This window comes from Ceratotherium simum, chromosome 19 (genome assembly GCF_057802395.1).
Source record: "Ceratotherium simum simum isolate JZ-2026a chromosome 19, ASM5780239v1, whole genome shotgun sequence".
Classification (NCBI taxonomy): domain Eukaryota; kingdom Metazoa; phylum Chordata; class Mammalia; order Perissodactyla; family Rhinocerotidae; genus Ceratotherium; species Ceratotherium simum.
Genome location: NC_141918.1, coordinates 45,689,118 through 45,707,053, shown reverse-complemented (window position 1 = coordinate 45,707,053; position 17,936 = coordinate 45,689,118).

Genomic DNA, 17,936 nt, shown 5'->3' with positions numbered 1-17,936 from the left:
GATTAGTTCTCCTTTCTTTTGGTAAATGAATTCTAAATCTCATGCTATTTCCTTTTGGGTATTATTATTATTATTTTACTATTTTAAATTTATATTTGAAATTCAGCACCAGTCACATACCTAAGGTGCTTAACTTCAGGCCAGAGGTTTTGGGTAGAATTGCTCCCTGTGTGGATCTGTGCTTTCTCCCTCATGGCTTGGGATGGCAGGGTCCTGGAAGCTGCTGCTGAAAGTGTAGGCTTGTCTCATACATTTGAAGGTGGGAGCTTGAGAGCCAACAGATAAATTACAGGGTGAGCTTTAAACACCTCCGAGAACCAGAATCTTGCCATGAGACCACCTGGAGCACAGGCCTACTTCATCATTCGTTCATTCATGTTTATATTTCTCTATCTGGCCTTTTTTACAGAGCACCTTGAAAACCAGTCACCAATCTACCCACTCACCATGCAGTGGCACTGAGTTCCAGATAAATGCAGTGGGATCATTGCTAATTTCCTGTGGTTGTTTTGAATCTTAAGCCTGAATTCTAACCTTCAAACTCAGTTGAATTTAAGTAGCTTAATTTTTTCCTGTTACCTATGTCACAGATCAATATCTTTAATTGTTCAGGTACAAGGCAGACCCCTACAAAGCATCAACCAGTGTAAATTGTGGGTTGTAATAACATCACAGCTCGGATTTTGCTGGCTCTGTTCTTCACCTGCTGATGTACCTCTGCTCTCTCTCCCTGTAATGTTAGTTCGAGTCCTGAAGGTGTTGCACGTGAATTTACCCCACCCTAGCTCTCTCCAGGTTCTAGTCCTGCTCTGCTTGGTATTGTCATGGACGTTCTGAATGCCTGAGGTGCCCAGCTACGGAGTGACTTGTAGTGATAAAGGAGAGTGCTGTGTTATACTTGGCTAGAGGAATCTTAAAACAAGTCTTTCTATGATCCTAAGTTTTACAGAGTTTTTGGAGAAAGAAAAGTTCCCACTCCACTGATAACCGTCTTGCTTTCAGGGTTGGGGAGGGTGGGTGCTGGGCTGGGAGGGAAACTGGAGGAACAGACATGTCAGAACCACCCCTTCTCTCCGTTCAGCCCTCCTGCCTCTCCTTTCAGGCTGTGTGCGCTCCCAGGAGGTGCCTCAGGCCACAGGCAGATGGCTTCAGAGAGTCTTTGCCCACCACTTGGCCACACATACCCAAATATATCTGAATCCCGCTTAGACTCAAGCTCTGACCTTGGCTACATGATCCCATGTGGACAATAATCTATTTATAACTACTTTTAGGGAAAACCACTTAACTGTAACATCAGTGATCTATAAACATTCACATGTGGATGAAACGATGTCTCTGTGGGGGCAGAGAAATGAAAGGAACTAAACAATTTCTGAATCTTGGGATGATGAAATAGTGATAGTAGAGAATGGACTATTTTGCATTCAGCGTAAATGAGACTTCTACTTAATTAAAAAACCTCAATGAGATGCTACCCATTGTTACAGCAGAAGAGTAATTGTATAGGAGATAGAGAAGTCTAAACCCTATGCTCTGATATCTATTATACCTAAAATCTGTCCATTTCAAAAAGCAATTAGGAAAACATTAACCATGGTGTAAAGTAATGGAGGACGTTTCTCACAAACAGTGACCTCCTATTTTGGGAGATGCTCACGAACAAGCACAGACTTACTACCTTGGTCCATATGGGCTGAGCAGATTGGGAAGGGTGTTAGGTTGCTCCAGGAGTGAATGGATGGAAGGGACAGCTGCCCTTGATGAGCAGAACTGAAATCATCACTCAGGCAGTCGCCATTGAAAGCCATGAGTGAATGTTCCTAAAACCCAGGTATCCATTTAAAAACTAATTACATTTGACATTGGAAACACACATCATGGATCTCATGTGGATGACTTTCCTTTGAGGTCTACGATGCTCACTGCTGGGCTGCAGATGTGCTGAGCCCCTTGGAACTACAAAATGTAATTGGGATGATCCAAATTTTTACAGTTGACCGATGAGAACCAATCATCAGAAATCAGAAAATGGGATGAATCTGAGTTCCACGGTATGGGCAGGCTCAATCGATTTCCCCCAAAGTGTATAATGACACCCAATTAGTCCCAAACACACTCTCACTCTGATGGTAGCCCCCACAATCATCTGTAGTAATATGAAGACTTATTCTGGCTTAAAGGGCCAATTTTCCCTGAGAGCCTTCTTTTGGTAATATGAAGTTCACATATTCTTTGCTCTATTTCTTTGCTTTTTCATCTTACTTTATAGGTTTATAGATTCGGTGCTTAAAACTGCAAGTTTTAGCCTGGGAGTGGACATTGAGATTCTGTGCTTGCCTTCTTTTTAAATTGGTGAACTAGTATTTCTTTAAAAATAAAAAAAAATTTTTTTCTAGCTTTGTTGAGATATAATTGAAATTCTGTGCTTTAAATAACATTTTTGGTGCTCCTGGGCTGCCACTATGTTGTCTGTGGCGTTATATCACCAGAAGAGGAGTTGGAGGCCCTTTTTACTCTCCCCGCATGTGCCAGTCATCTTTTCAGAGAGTTTGTGCTATTTCTTCAAGGCAGCCCAGCATCCCTTGGCTACCACTCCTGTCACCTGACCACTCTTCTGTTGTGTGTTGTAACGTTATTGGACTTCGTGTGCGCCTCTTTTTGGCTTGGGTTGCTGAACCTATGTTGCACACTCAGCAGGTTGTTTTCGGTTAGTGTTGAGAATGTGGCAGACTCTCATGCCAAAACATCTCTATGTATTCAACTGGGCGAGAAAATAGCTGATGATCCTAGGTTTCAGTGAGCCTGCAAAGTGGGTCTGAAAACTCAGTGTTCAGTGAATTTAGGGAAGTTCTGCAAAAATAAATTAAATTTTCCTTCCTTTCTGCTAGGATGCTAACACCATTCCTCTTGAGGACAATGCATTGGAGCATTAGTGATTTAGTTATTTGTGCAAAGTAAAATTCCTCATCTATGCATAAATTCTAGCCTTTTTTTATACTTGGAATACCTGAGGCTTATACAGTGATTCAGTTAAATAACCCAGTCAGTAATCCAGTATTAAAATCTTTGCAAAATAAAAAAAGAAAGAAAGGAAAGAAGGAAGGCAGGAAGGAAGGCAGGAAGGAAGGAAGGAAAGAAGGAAGGAAAGAAAGAAGGAAGAAAGGAAACCGTTTCTGCCTGCCAGCACCCCAATCCCCAACACCACCAAAAACTTCCAAAGTCCTAAATTTGCTTTCCATTAAGACAATGGTTAGACAGCAGCTGTTCAGCCTCTTAAGAGAATACACGATATGGTAATAAACATCATTTCAGAAATATGCTTTTTGTCTACTTTACTAGGAAGCACAGTAACGAGCTCTGCATGTTCTCTACCCTTTTTCCTCCAGGCCCTGGTTTTAACGAGGGGGGCTCGCTGCAATTGGTTCCCTCCCCACCTAGCAAATGGAAATGTTTGTTTTGTCTTTTGGTTCCAGCCACCCCTGACTTGAATTCTTTTATGAAGCGCACTGTAAAACACTCTTTGAAGTTCACGTGTCATCCATTTAGAATGAGCACCACAGGTCGGCATGTGCTGCTCCTGTCTTCAATTGTGCTTGGTCTCCCAGTTTCTCTGGGGAAGGTTGAAATCTGACAGTCTCCATCACTTATGGTATAGAAATCCATGCACAATGCTGGATTTGCCAGATGGAGTCTGAAATTTTATGGCAGCTTGCTTGCTGTATGTGTAGGAAATTTATAGGGAAATAGAAGGGTGATGATTTTAACGCAATCAAGTGCCTTGAAAAGTACTTCCTGGATGTGTCATGCTACACGCTCAGCCGGCTGTGTGTAACAACTGATGAGGCTCCTCTTTCTCTATAGCACTGGGCAGTCCTGGGGAAAGTAGAGAGAAGACAGATGTGGCTCAGGACAGTTATTTGTGGATGGAGATGTGTGTGGAAGGCAGAAGGAATTGGAATTTAAGGATGATGCCCCAATGTAGTTTTCAGGACTCTGTTTGGGAGCCCACAGAAACAACCAGATATGTCCTGTATGCTAATGTCGAGTCTGGACACCTTAAAAGTTACAAGTAAAATATTCTTTAGGAGACCATGTACTCTGCTCTATGTGGGCATAGCACTTTATGGTTTACAAGGCACTTTAAAAAAAAACATTTCTTCTTTTTTCATTTAATCCTCACAAGATTGTTCTGAAGTTGAGGCTAATATTTCTTTTCTTTTTTTTTTTTGTGAGGAAGATCGGCCCTGAGCTAACATCTGCCAGTCCTTCTCTTTTTTTGCTGAGGAAGACTGGCCCTGGGCTAACATCCATGCCCATCTTCCTCTACTTTATATGGGACGCCACCACAGCATGGCTTGCCAAGCGGTGCGTCGGTGCGCGCCCGGGATCCGAACCGGCGAATCCCGGGCTACCACAGCGGAGCGCGCGCACTTAACCTTTTGCGCCACCGGGCCGGCCACGAGACTAATATTTCTATTTTCTAAACAAGAATAGAGCATGGGTTTTGGAGGAGTGATTTTGGGTTCAGATTCCGGTTCTGCCATCTCACCTAACCTCCCTGGGGATTAAATAAGACAACTTCTGAAAAGTGCCTGGCACATCATAGGAACTCAATAAATAGTTTTCTCATCCTTTCCTTTCCATCCCATCTTTACCACCTAGACAGTTAGCTTCAGGGAAAGAGATTGATTGTAAGGCTGAAGCTAAACACTGTTTGCATATTGAATAATCAAAGCAGTGGTTTCTTTAAACTTGGTTCTGAACGTTATCAGGGTGGTGCCGAATTGGGCCTGTAAAACCTATGGGTGAAATTAGTCACTGACGAGAAGCAAACTACAGGGCTCCAAGTAATTTGAGGGATGTTGCTTGAAGATTCTTGTGATATTATTTATGAATGAGTTGATGAATTGTATCAAATAATTAATTTTTCTATTGTAAATTTAAATCTGTGATCCTCCTCTGATCCTGAGCCCCTCAATTATAAGGTAGGGTGGTCTGACCAGTCATTATTGCATCGAAGGAAACTCTGAAAATTGTCTTGCCGATCAATTGTCTTGCCCCTTTAGTTTTACAGACAGAAGGAACATGACTTGTTCAAGGCCAAACAGATGAGACTGGACCTGAACCCACATCTCTGTAACCACATGACTTCTTATCCCTGGACTAATGCACTTTCCGTTATATATTGAAGGGAAATCAACACATTTCTGCGTGTTAAGAAGTGGTTATAGGGGCCGGCCCAGTGGCATAGTGGTTAAGTTCACGTGCTCCAATTTGATGGCCTGGGGTTTTCGGGTTTGGATCCTGGGCATGGACCAACACCACTTATCAAGCCATGCTGTGGCAGCTTCCCATATAAAGTAGAGGAAGATGGGCACGGCTGTGAGCTCAGGGCTGATCTTCCTCAACAAAAAGAGGAGGATTGGCAACAGATGTTAGCTCAGGGCTAACCTTCCTCACCAAAAAAAAAAAAAAGAAAAAGAAAAAGAAGTCGTTATAAACTGTAATGTGTAGACCTTACCTAGATTCTGATACAAACAAACAACTTTTTAAAAACTATGAACTGCAAGAGACAGTTGCAAATTTGAATATTGAGCAGATATTAAGAAGTTATTATCTTTTCAGATGGGGTCAAAGTACTGTAGTTATATTAAGAAAAATATAGACCTCATCTTTAAGAGATCCATAATGAAATATTAATGAATGAAATGATATGTCTGGGACTCGCTTCAAATCCTGTAGTGGGCGTGGAAAGTGAGGGGGTAAGAAGAAACAAGATTTGCCAGGAGTTGATAATGATTGAGTTGGGTGATGGGTGTAGGTGGGTTCATTATGTTATTCTATTTTAATATTTCTTTGAAATTCTCCATAATTAAAGAAAAATATAGGATTAGCTTTATTTATACGTACACTTGGTGTTTCTGCCACTAGGTTGTCCACTTTTTCTTCTGATCTTGTGCTCACCGGCAAACTATAAGTTTCTGCTTATGCTTCTCCCAAGAAATTGTTTTGGTTTTTTCTGAAAGACACTGGGAATCATAGAATTAAATTTGTTTCGCTATTTGTTTGGGGTGTTTGAAAGCTTCGGACAAAAAGTATGGCCTACTGCATTCATTTATTCCTTCATTCATTCGACAGAGCTGAGGTGATGCTGAGATGGACTTCTTGGTCCTTCACCAAGTTTTCCATGGGCAGGGATTCTAGAGAATTAATTTTGGAGGCTGCATTGTCCAGTGGTTAAAATTCCAGGAGTTTGACTACGTGGGCTTGTAGCCCAGCTCTGCCACTACCGACAAGTCATCTTCTTTGAAGCTCGGTGACAGCGTCTGTACAATGGGGACGATGGCAGAACTTGCTTCAGAGGTGAATGTGAGAATTAACTAAAATAATGCTTTTTTTGCCCTTAGAGACAGGTTCTAGTACATGAAAAACACTCAATAAATTTTTGCTTTTATTATCAATCAATAATTATTGAATAAATACTATATGCTAAACGCTAGGCTGGGAAGAGAGATTTCAATGGTGTCTTACCTTCACTTTGGGTTATATCTTAACATGTCACATTTTTTTTTGCTAAACCAATAATTTTTAAGTTTATCTTTTCTTGTTATGTTATATGTGTTTAAGCTTTCATAAATTCTTCTTGATATAAAGTGGGATATAAATAAAAATATTGCTCCTGGGATTATGTTAGGCGTATTTTAAGTAATAATTTGAAGGATAAAGTATTTGATAAATGGGTCACCCTGGGTAACTGAGTAATTTAAAATTCAAAAACACAGTAGTGGGAGAACCAAAATCTGGAGTCAGTGAATGCGGGAATTTGAGAAAGAGAGAATGGCTGAGATTCTAAACTGAAATTGATCTCTTAGTTGGTACTCAGCTCTCCCTGATGTAAACCAGTCTCTTCATATCTTCCTCACGTCTCGTGTAATTTCTACCCTTGTTATTTAATTTTGCCTACTTCTTAAAATGTGAGCAGGAGAGTCAAGTATGTCATTATGCCAACAGCTCTCCAGTGAGTTCTCAAGGTTTGGCTCACAGATGATTGTACAACTCCTCCCATTATTATGGGGCCCGTTAGTAGATATTGGCTGTAGCTGTTGGTCCAGGACTCATAAGACATTCTCAGAGTGCACAGTAATGCACCAGCCTCTAGATCCTACTTAAATTATAACTTGTTAGGCATGCTGTTAGAAAAGTGACTGGTTTACATTAAGGACCAATCAACTGAAAAGTCACATTTAAAAACCATCATCATTTTAAAATTAGCAGAATTCAAGAAAGCATATAAAATCGGCATTTTACTTTTCAAAAAGTAACTACAATTGGTTAATACATGGTATCATTGTTAAGTTTCCTGATTTTGATAAGGGTACTATAGTTCTATGAGAGCATGTCCTTGCTCCTAGGAAATGCATGCTGAAGAGTTTAGGGGGAAAATGACATGATGTTTCCAACTTACTCTCAAATGATTGAGAGAGAGAGTGAGAGACAAAAAATGGGGGAAAAAATAAAACAATTAGTATTGCTGGGTAAAGGATACGTGGAGGTTCCTTGTCCTACCTATTCTTACAGGTTTTTAGTACATTTAAAATTATATCAAAATAAAAATTTTTTAAAAGTAACAACAGAATTCTTTACTTAACATAGCAAGATATTTTTAGGAGTGATGTTTCAATCTAGAAGGTATTCCCCCTTCTCCCCCCATGTAGTCACTGTTAAAGATTTGCTACTCTGTCGACAGGCAAAGGAAAATACCTATTAACACTAGTATATTCTGGCATTCAATATGAAGCCTAACTTGGGGATGGAACATGGAAAACAGATGCAGAATATGTCAAGTTTCTGACATTTTAAGGCCCAGTGAACTCTTAATGGTGACATCATGATCATCATAAACCAGTTACAGGGTTTGTCCTCATGTTACAGCTCATAGAGTTAGAAAGATTAAATGAATCATTCTAGTGCTTCCTCTTCCACAGAACGCAATGTTGTGGCAACAACTCAGAAAACAACAAGCCTTAGCCTTCAGTTATGTTCAAGTTACGAATGATGTTTGTGCTGGGCAGAGGCAAAGGGGCCTCTCTACAGACCACCACTTTTTCCAACAGCAAAGCTTCCAGAGTAAATTTCAACCCACGTCTGAGGCTTTAAATGGAGAGGGTTTTCCAAAATGGTCTAATTACCTGATCTCCTCCCCTTTGGAAAGATATACTGTGAGAGTAAAATCAACAATTTCACTTGACGTAAGCACTTGACTTGCTGTTGCTGCTGTGCGTTGAGTTCTTATTTTAATGTCATTGTGCAGAGCACAGCTGGCTGTCTATGGCAGGGTTGGAATTCTTTGAAAATACATGCAAATGACTGGAAAAAGTAGAGAAAAGTCTTGGATGTTGTAAGTTAAAATCACAGTGGAAGGTGGATTAGTGATAATTTCAAGCATTTGTTGGAGTAATGATAGCTCCACATGTATGCAATAAGAATCTATTGTATAAAATATGGTATAGGAGAAATGAAAGGGAAGAATAATGCATGGCTCCTGTGATCAGGTTGCTTGTGGTTCTAATGGTGGAGACAAGGTGAACAGACAGGACAATAGAAGACCAGATTGGTGGATTGAAGAGATCTAGTCCTGGAGTTGGTGAGCTCAGCTTGGTCCCTGATTAACTGTGTGACCTCGAGAAAGTTCTCTACCCTCATTAGGCTGCAGTTGTCTTATTTGTGCGATGAGGGGTTGATCTCCAGAATCCCTTCTTTTTTTTTTAAACAGCTTCATTTATATATTTATTTATTTTGTGAGGAAGATCAGCCCTGAGCTAACATCCATGCTAATCCTCCTCTTTTTGCTGAGCTCAGCCATGCTGAGGCTCTGAGCTAACATCTTTTGCCAATCCTCCTCCTTTTTTTCCCCCAAAGCCCCAGTAGATAGTTGTACCCCAGTAGATAGTTGTATGTCATAGCTGCACATCCTTCTAGTTGCTGTATGTGGGATGCGGCCTCAGCATGGCCGGAGAACTGGTGTGTCAGTGTGCTCCCGGGATCCGAACCTGGGCCGCCAGTGGTGGAGCGTGGGCACTTAACTGCTAAGCCACGGGGCTGGCCCCCAGAACCCCTTCTAACTCTAAATTATACTTCCCATAATTACTTTATAAAATTCAGTCTCTCAAGTGGTGATGACATTGTTAGAAATTTTTTATCAAGGTGGAATAATTTTTCAAAATCTACTAGTCTCATGGAACATAAGAAATTATTTCCAAGATTTTTATAGTGAAAGAAGGTCGGTTTCCTGAAGTGTTTAGCAAACTTTACTCTAGAAGATGAGAAACTCTTTGAATTCATATTTTTAGCTCATGCTGGTATTTAAGCCCTGAGTCATTTTGAAAACAACATTGTTTTTTAAATGCCAGAATATGAAATATTTATAACACATACCTACAATGATTGAATAAGCTATTAATGTACCGCTAACACAAATAAAATGAGGTGCATGTTATCGCAACCTTAGAGAAAGGAAGGGAATTTAAAAACTCTATTAAGTCAGAAGCTTCAGAAGCTCCCATGAGACGCAACCGTAAGTACAGTAATTACATTCTGAGAACTTGAGACTGGTGGGGTGTGTGTGTGTGTGTGTGTATGTGTGTGTGTGTGTGTGTGTGTGTGTGCAATCACTCCTCCCCAAAACCACAGACAGAGTTGATCAACCATGCCTGCTATTTTGTAGTTACTTTTTTGTGTTGCAGATTACAAATGTTGGCCTGCCTTTTGCTGATTTTTACCATACACACAGGCCCACTTTAAGAAATTCTGATCTCTGAAAATCCCTACTTACACAACACATCATTTCTGGAATGATCATTTCTTTGACAAGGTTACTTTACATAGCCAGCCTCGTAAGCACATAAAAAGTATGATTTGATTTACCTAACACATTTACTGTTTAAAGTGAAGTAGTAATCTCTTGTTGAAGAGGCCCCAAATCAAGCAAACAAACAAACAAACAAAAAACAGACACCAAAAAGAACCCCTTCAAAACGTGGAGACGCTAAAATACAAAATTGCTTTGTAAATTAATTATACAGAGAGTCTCAAGACAAAATTATTTTTAATGGCAATGTATTAGGTCCATAATCTCTTAGACACAATTCTGAAATACAAACAGCTTGGAAAACTACCTTATTTGTTGGTCAAACTTGAGCTGACCTGAACCTAGTCAGGTAGACAACTGACTAGAGCTGATGCAAGTCTATTTATAGACTTATTTACTTCACTCAGTGTGAATATTCCTGCTTATTGCTGGAAAAATATTAATATGTTTAATTATAGGGAATGGTGTCAGACTCTGCTAACTTGTTATATAATATGCTATATTACCTTTGTGAAATCCAAAAATTCTGAAGTTTGAAATAGGTATGGCCACATAGATTTCAACTAAGGGATTATGGACTGTAACAACCGTATCTAGTTCTTTGAGCCCACATTGAATCTTCCATTTTTATAGATTAAAAAAATTGAGCAGTTCACACCAATGCTGTATATATTTTTTTATTTACAGGTATTTCTCTTTTGCCTCTTTCAGCTTTCTGAAGAGTTGACTACAAAATGAATTTTTCAATGTTAATCTATTTTCCTATAGATTACCTTAGATTCCAAAGATGCCAGAAATCCACGGATGCTACCAATATAGGATATATTTGACTATATAAACAGCTTTGGTTTCGTTTTACGATAAAAATAAAATAATATACTTGTAAAATCATATAATTAAAGGAGGAAGTAAACATTATGATATTAATCAAAATAAATTGAAAAACTGAAAATATACTTAGTATATTTCTCAAAATCTAAAAGGTTTCCTTTGGGATTCAACTGACAGGAGAAAGAGATTTGCTGTTGCCTTGTGAAGCCTTGCCTGGTATTTCTATTATGATTCCAAAATGAAGACGCACATTTGAAATATAAAGTGTTTAGTCTCTTGTAACAGAAAATAGTGTAGATAAAAAATTTTCTGGGGCTGGCCCCGTGGCTTAGCGGTTAAGTGCGTGCGCTCCGCCACTGGCGGCCCGGGGTTCGGATCCCGGGCGCGCACCGACGCACCGCTTCTCCGGCCATGCTGAGGCCGCGTCCCACATACAGCAACTAGAAGGATGTGCAACTATGACATACAACTATCTACTGGGGCTTTGGGGGAAAAAAGGAGGAGGATTGGCAATAGATGTTAGCTCAGAGCCAGTGTTCCTCAGCAAAAAGAGGAGGATTAGCATGGGTGTTAGCTCAGGGCTGATCTTCCTCACAAAAAAACCAAAAATTTTCTTTTGATCCCGCTGCACACTTTCTGAGTGACCGTGCTCAGGCTAGATTTCTCTCTGTAAAATAATAGATAATTTCTAATTTCTTTCCAGATTTAAATCTGTAAACCTATTTTTCCACATTTCCATTTAAAAAGTTTATTATGTTCTGGTTAACGAAAAAATAATCAAAGTTCTGATATTAGTTAGGATTTTAGAGACATCAAATCTCTTTAACCTGAACATGACTATGAGCTGTACTGTCCAGGCAAGAGCTGAATGAATATTCGACAGGCACACGAGGAGCTTTTCCAAGGATCAGAGCTCAGAATGCTGGAAAGGAAGGGACAGGAAAAGACACGTGCCCTGTGGGGAAAGAGCCAGCATAGATGGGTCACCTGGTAAACAAGAAATAAGGCTAGTTATCTTCTTTCTTTTGGGCCCTCTGACTATAAAAGGGAAAATTGAAGAAAAGTTGATTGGTTAGATGGCTGCTATGTGTGTTGGAAAGGCATGCAGCTTTTCTTGGAATAGATATAAAACAAATACACATATAGTTACTTTTCCAGGGCAGTTAGAACCATAGTAGAGCAAAAGCTCAGAGGTTTCAGGACCTGGGAAATGTGCTAGGGGGTCCTAAGGTGTAGTAGAAACTTGACTGGCTGAAGGCAAGCTAAAGAAAATGTCTGGTGAATTAAATTGTTTTAAGCTGGCAGCCAACAGCAGAAGAGACTAACAGTGACTGAGAAGAATGAAAGAGTAAAGAGTTTCTGTATTTCTTGAAACCTTTCTCTGAATAGTGGATATCATCTTTTAAATCTTGCCACTATATGTAGACTATGCTTACATATAACAGAGTATAGAAATGTATCAATTATGTTCAAGTCAAGAAAGAAAGAGAAGAAGTCAAGAGTTTGTGAATCAGATTGCTTGACGAGGCTGTCAAGGATGAGTCAGAGCTGAGGCTTCAATGTTCTAGATAAACATGTACTTTGCTCTCACATGGCCTGTTCCACCTCTGAACAGAGCCTATTCTATTCTGCTCACTGTATAATGCAATGGCTTTGATGCCTGGTTACTGCATTTCGCTATGTTTTATGGCTAACTGTCCTATTTTTCCCAGAGCTAAGATAACTCCAACTGGGTTACCAAAACACCTTCTTAGATGGTCTCTTTCTCTTCTACAGACTGAGGAAAATCAACTATACTGGTGGGATCTTTTTATATCTCAGCAAATGTCCTTTGTCCTCATGTCACAAGACGGCCATGCTCCTCCAGGCATTGAGAGCAAGTTCCAGGCAGGAAGAAAGTAGGACCTTTTCTGCCAGACCGTCTTTTTATGAGAGGGGTTCTTTCCAAGAGACTTTATTATATTTTATTGGTCTGACTGTGTCTTATACTCATCCCTCAATGCAAAGGAGGCTGGGGAAACACACGGATGTCCCAAACAAAATTGGGATTCTTTCGGTAAGGAATTACAGGATATTTATATTAGGTAGCATAGCTTGTGATTGACATGCTTTGCCAAAATTTCCCCCATGTTTTTATTTGTTTGTTACTCTATGCCTATATGATGCTTGCCATGCAGGTGTGTGTATATATATATGTATGTATTTTTTTTCTCCAAAGGTCATTTTATTTCAAGCTGTTTAGATTGTCACTGGTGCAAGGGGTCAGATTGCTTTCAGAGAAAATGCTGCACTAAGTTCTGTGCCATTGTACTGGCAAATTGGATTGTCATGAGTTTTCATTTTCATTTGTGTGTTGGTCTTTCTACTGTGGATGTTATGAGTATTTTTTGCTATTGTGGTAACATTGGTTTATAACATTGTATAAATTTCAGGTGTACATCATCATACTTCTATTTCTGCATAGATTAAGTCATGTTCACCACTCAAATATTAATTACAATCCATCACCACATGCATGAGCCTAATCATCCCTTTTGCCCTCCTCCCTCCCCACTTCCCCTCTGGTAACCACCAATCCAATCTCTGTTTCTATGTGATTGTTTGTTGTTGTTTTTATCTTCTACTTATGGGTGAGATCATATGGTATTTGATCTTCTCCCTCTGACTTATTTCGCTTAGCGTAATACCCTCAATGTCCATCCATGTTGTCACAAATGGCGGGATTTTATTGTTTATTATGACTGAACAGTATTCCATTGTGTATATATACCACATCTTTATCCATTTGTCCCTTGATGGGCGCTTAGGTTGCTTCCAAGTCTTGGCTATTGTGAATAACGCTGCAGTGAACACAGAGGTGCATGTATCTTTACACATTCGTGTTTTCATGTTCTTTGGATAAATACCCAGCAGTGGAATAGCTGGATCATATGGTAGTTCTATCCTTAATTTTTTGAGGAATCTCCATACTGTTTTCCATAGTGGCTGCACCGGTTTGCACTCCCACCAGCAGTGTATGAGAGTTCCCTTCTCTCCACATCCTCTCTGACACTTGTTGCTTCTTGTATTCTTAATTATAGCCATTCTGATGGGTGTGAGGTGATATCTCATTGTAGTTTTGATTTGCATTTCCCTGATAGTTAATGATGTCGAACATCTTTTCATGTGCCTGTTGGCCATCTATATATCTTCTTTGGAGAAATGTCTGTTTGGTTTTTTATTTTTATTGTCACATTTATCAATCTTTTCTGATTTCTGTGGTTCACTGGATACTTACAATGACTTCTCAATTCAGTTTTTTTTTTAAATGAAACTTTTTATTTTGAGATAATTGTAGATTTACATGCAGTTGCAAGAAATAATACAGAGATTCCATGGACCCTTTACTGTTTCCCCCAATGGTAGCATCTTGAAAAATTCTAGTACAATACCACAACCAGACTATTGACATTGATACAGTCGAGGTACAGAATATTCCCATCACCATAGAGGATGCCTCATGATGCTCTTTTATAGCCACACCACTTCTCTCCCACCTCTAACCCTGGCAACCACAAATCTGTTCTCCGTGTCTAAAATTTTGTCATTTTAAGAATGTTATATAAATAGAATCATACAGTAGGTAATTTTTTGAGAGTGGCTTTTTTTTTTCTCACTTAGCATCAATCTCTGAAGATCCACCCAAGTTGTTGCATTATCAACAGCCTGTTCCTTTTTATTGTTGAATGGTGTTCCATGGTATGGATGTAGCAGTTTGTTTAACAGTTCATCCATTGAAAGACATCTGGATTGTTTCCAGTTTGGAGTGTTACAAATAAAGCTGCTATAAACATTTATGTGCAGGTTTTTCCGTGAACATAAGTTTTTGTTTCTCTGGGATGAATGCCCAGGAGTGCAATTGATGGATTGTATGGTAAGTGCACAGTTAGTTTATTTTAGAAACTGTCAAACTGTTTTCCAGAATGGCTGAACAATTTTACATTCCTGCCAGAAATGTATGAGTGTTCCAGTTTCTCCACATCTTTGCCAGCATTTGGTGTTGTCACTATTTTTTATTTTAGCCATTCTGATAGGTGTGTAGTGATATCTTATTGTGGCTTTAATTTGCATTTCCCTAATGGCTAGTGGTGTCAAACTTCCTCTCGTGTTCTTATGTGCCATCTGTCTATCTTCTTTGGATAAAATATCTGTTTCTGTCTTTTGCTTATTTTTTAACTGGACCATTTTTTAAAAATGTTGAGTTTTGAGAGCTCTTTATTTTACATACTAGTCTTTTGTCTGATATGTGGGTTGCAAATCTTTTCACCCTGCCGGTAGCTTATATTTTCATTTTCTTATTAAGGTATTTCACAGAGCAAAAGTTTTTAATTTTGATGTTCAATTTATCAATTTTTACTTTTAAGGATCTTGCTTTTGGTGGAGTTTAAGGGCTCTTTACCTAGCTCTAGATACGAAAGATTTTCTCCTGTGTTTTTTAATAAAAGTTTTATGTTTTAAATTTAAGTCTGTGATCTCTTCTGAGTACACTTTTTAAAAATATCACTTTATTATTTTTTATTTTTTGGTGAGGAAGACTGTCCCTGAGCTAACATCTGTTCCACTCTTCCTCTACTTTGTATGTGGGACGCCACCACAGCATGGCTTGACAAGTAGTGTGTAGGTCCACACCCGGGATCTGGCCCATGAACCTCGGGCTGCCAAAGCAGAGTGCGAGAACTTAACCACTACGCCACCAGGCTGGCCCCTCACTTTCTTTTTTTTTTTGCTGGGAAAGATTCACCCTGAGCTAACATCTGTTGCTAGTCTTCCTCTTTTTTCTTTCCTCTCCCAAGCCCCAGTGCATGGTTGTATATCCTAGTTTTAAATCCTTCTAGTTTTTCTCTACGAGCAATCACCACAGGATGGCTACTGACAGATGGGTGGTGTGGTTCCTCAACTGGGAAAGGAATCCAAGCCACTGAAGCAAGCGGTGAGAGCACTGAACTTTAACCACTAGACCATCAGGGCTGGCTTATTTTGAGTACATTTTTGTGTGAGGTGTGAGGTTTGGGTTGAGGTTCATGTTTTTGCCTATAGATGTCCAATTACTCCAGCATCATTTGTTGAAAAAGCAATCCTTCCTCCATTGAATTACTTTTGCACCTTTGTGAGAAATTAGTTGGACATATTTGTGTGGGTCTATTTCTGTTCCTTTGATTGTCCATTCTGTTCCTTTGAGCTATGTGTCCATTACTCCAGCAAGACCACACTGTTTTGATTAGCTGTGTGATCGTCTTCAGATTGGATAGACTGATTCTTCACACTTACTCTTCGATTTCAAAATTGTTTTTTAGCTATTCTAGTTCCTTTGTCTTTACAAAAAAATCTTGCTGGGCTTTGGTAGAAACAGTATTAAACCTTTGGATTAATTTGGGGATAACTGACATCTTTACTACGTTGAGTCTTCCAATCCATGAACACGTATGTCTTTCCTTTTATTTAGATCTTTGGTTTCTTTTGTTGGCTTTGTGTAGTTTTCAGCATACAAGTTCTGTATGTGTATTGTTATATTTACACTTAAATGTCTCATTTTTTTCTGAGTGATTATAAATGGTATTGTATTTTTAATTTCAGTGTCCACATGTTCATTGCTAGTATATAGAAATACAATTAATTTTTATATGTTGATCTTATATTCTTATTAGTTTTAGGGTTTTTTTTTTTTTCTTTAGACTACTTTGGACTTTGCGTATAGAAAATCATGTCATCTGCAAATAGGGACAATTTTACTTCTTCCTTTCCAATCTGTATGCCTTTTATTTACTTTTCTTGCCTTATTCAGTGGCTGGAACATCTAGTACCATGTTGAATAAGAGTGGATGTCTTTGCCTTGTTATGAACGTTAAGGGGAAAAGATTCAGTCTTTCCTCACTAAATATAATATTAGCTGTAGGTTTTTGTGGACGTTGTTTATCATGTTTAGGAAGTTCTCTTCTTCTTCTTTTTTTTTTTTAATATTTATTTATTTATTTATTTTGTGTGTGTGTGTGTGTGTGTGTGTGTGTGTGTGTGTGAGGAAGATCAGCCCTGAGCTAACATCCATGCCAATCCGCCTCTTTTTGCTGAGGAAGACTGGCCCTGAGCTGACATCCATGCCCATCTTCCTCCACTTTATATGGGACGCTGCCACAGCATGGCCTGACAAGCGGTGCCTCAGTGCGTGTCAGGGATCCGAACCCAGGCCGCCAGCAGCAGAGTGCGCGCACGTAACAGCTACGCCACGGGGCCAGCCCTGGAAGTTCTCTTCTATTACTAGTTTTTTGGGAATTTTTACCATGAGTGGGTGTTGAATTTTATCAAAGGCTTTTTCTGCCATCTATAGATATGATCATGTGATTTTTTACTCTTTTGCCTATAGTGGATTACATTGATTGATTTTCAGATATTGAGCAAACCTTCCTTACATGTCTGGAATAAATCTACTTAGTTGTGGTGTACAATTTTTTTTGGATATTGCTGAATTCTATTTGATAATATTTTGTTAAGGATTTATGCGTCTGTATTCTTGAGAGATAGTGGTCTGTAGTTTTCTTTTTTAAATTGTCTTTGTCTGCTTTTGGTATCAGGGTAATACTAGCTTCATAAAATGAGTTGGAAGTTGGAAAGTGTTCTCTCCTCTTCTATTTTCTGGAAGACATTGTGTGGAACTGGTGTTAATTCTTCTTTAAACATCTGGGAGAATGTCCGGTGAAGCCATATGGGCCTGGAGATTTCTTTTTTGAGAGTTTTAAATTACAAACAATTTGCTCAACAGTTATAAAGCTATTCAAATTGTCTATTTCATATTGGGTGAGTAATAGAAGTTTGAGCTTTTCAGGGAATTGGTTCATTCCATCTGTCAAATTTATGTGTGTAGAGTTGTTCATGGCTTACCTTTTTGGTGTCTGCAGAGTCTGTCATGATACGCCCTGTTTCATTCCTTACATTGGTAATTTGTGCCTTCTCTCTTTTTCATTGTTAGTCTTGCTAATGTTTTGTCAATTGCATTGTTCTGTTCTATAAACCAGTTTTTTGTTTGGCTGATTTTCTCCATTATTTTTCTGTTTTTAATATCATTGATTTCTGCCCTTAACTTTATTATTTCTTTTCTTCTGATTGCTTTGGGTTTATTTTGTTCTCCTTGTCTAGATTCTTTGGGTAGGAGCTTAGATTATTGATTCAAGACTTTTCCTGTTTTCTAATGGAACCATTTAGA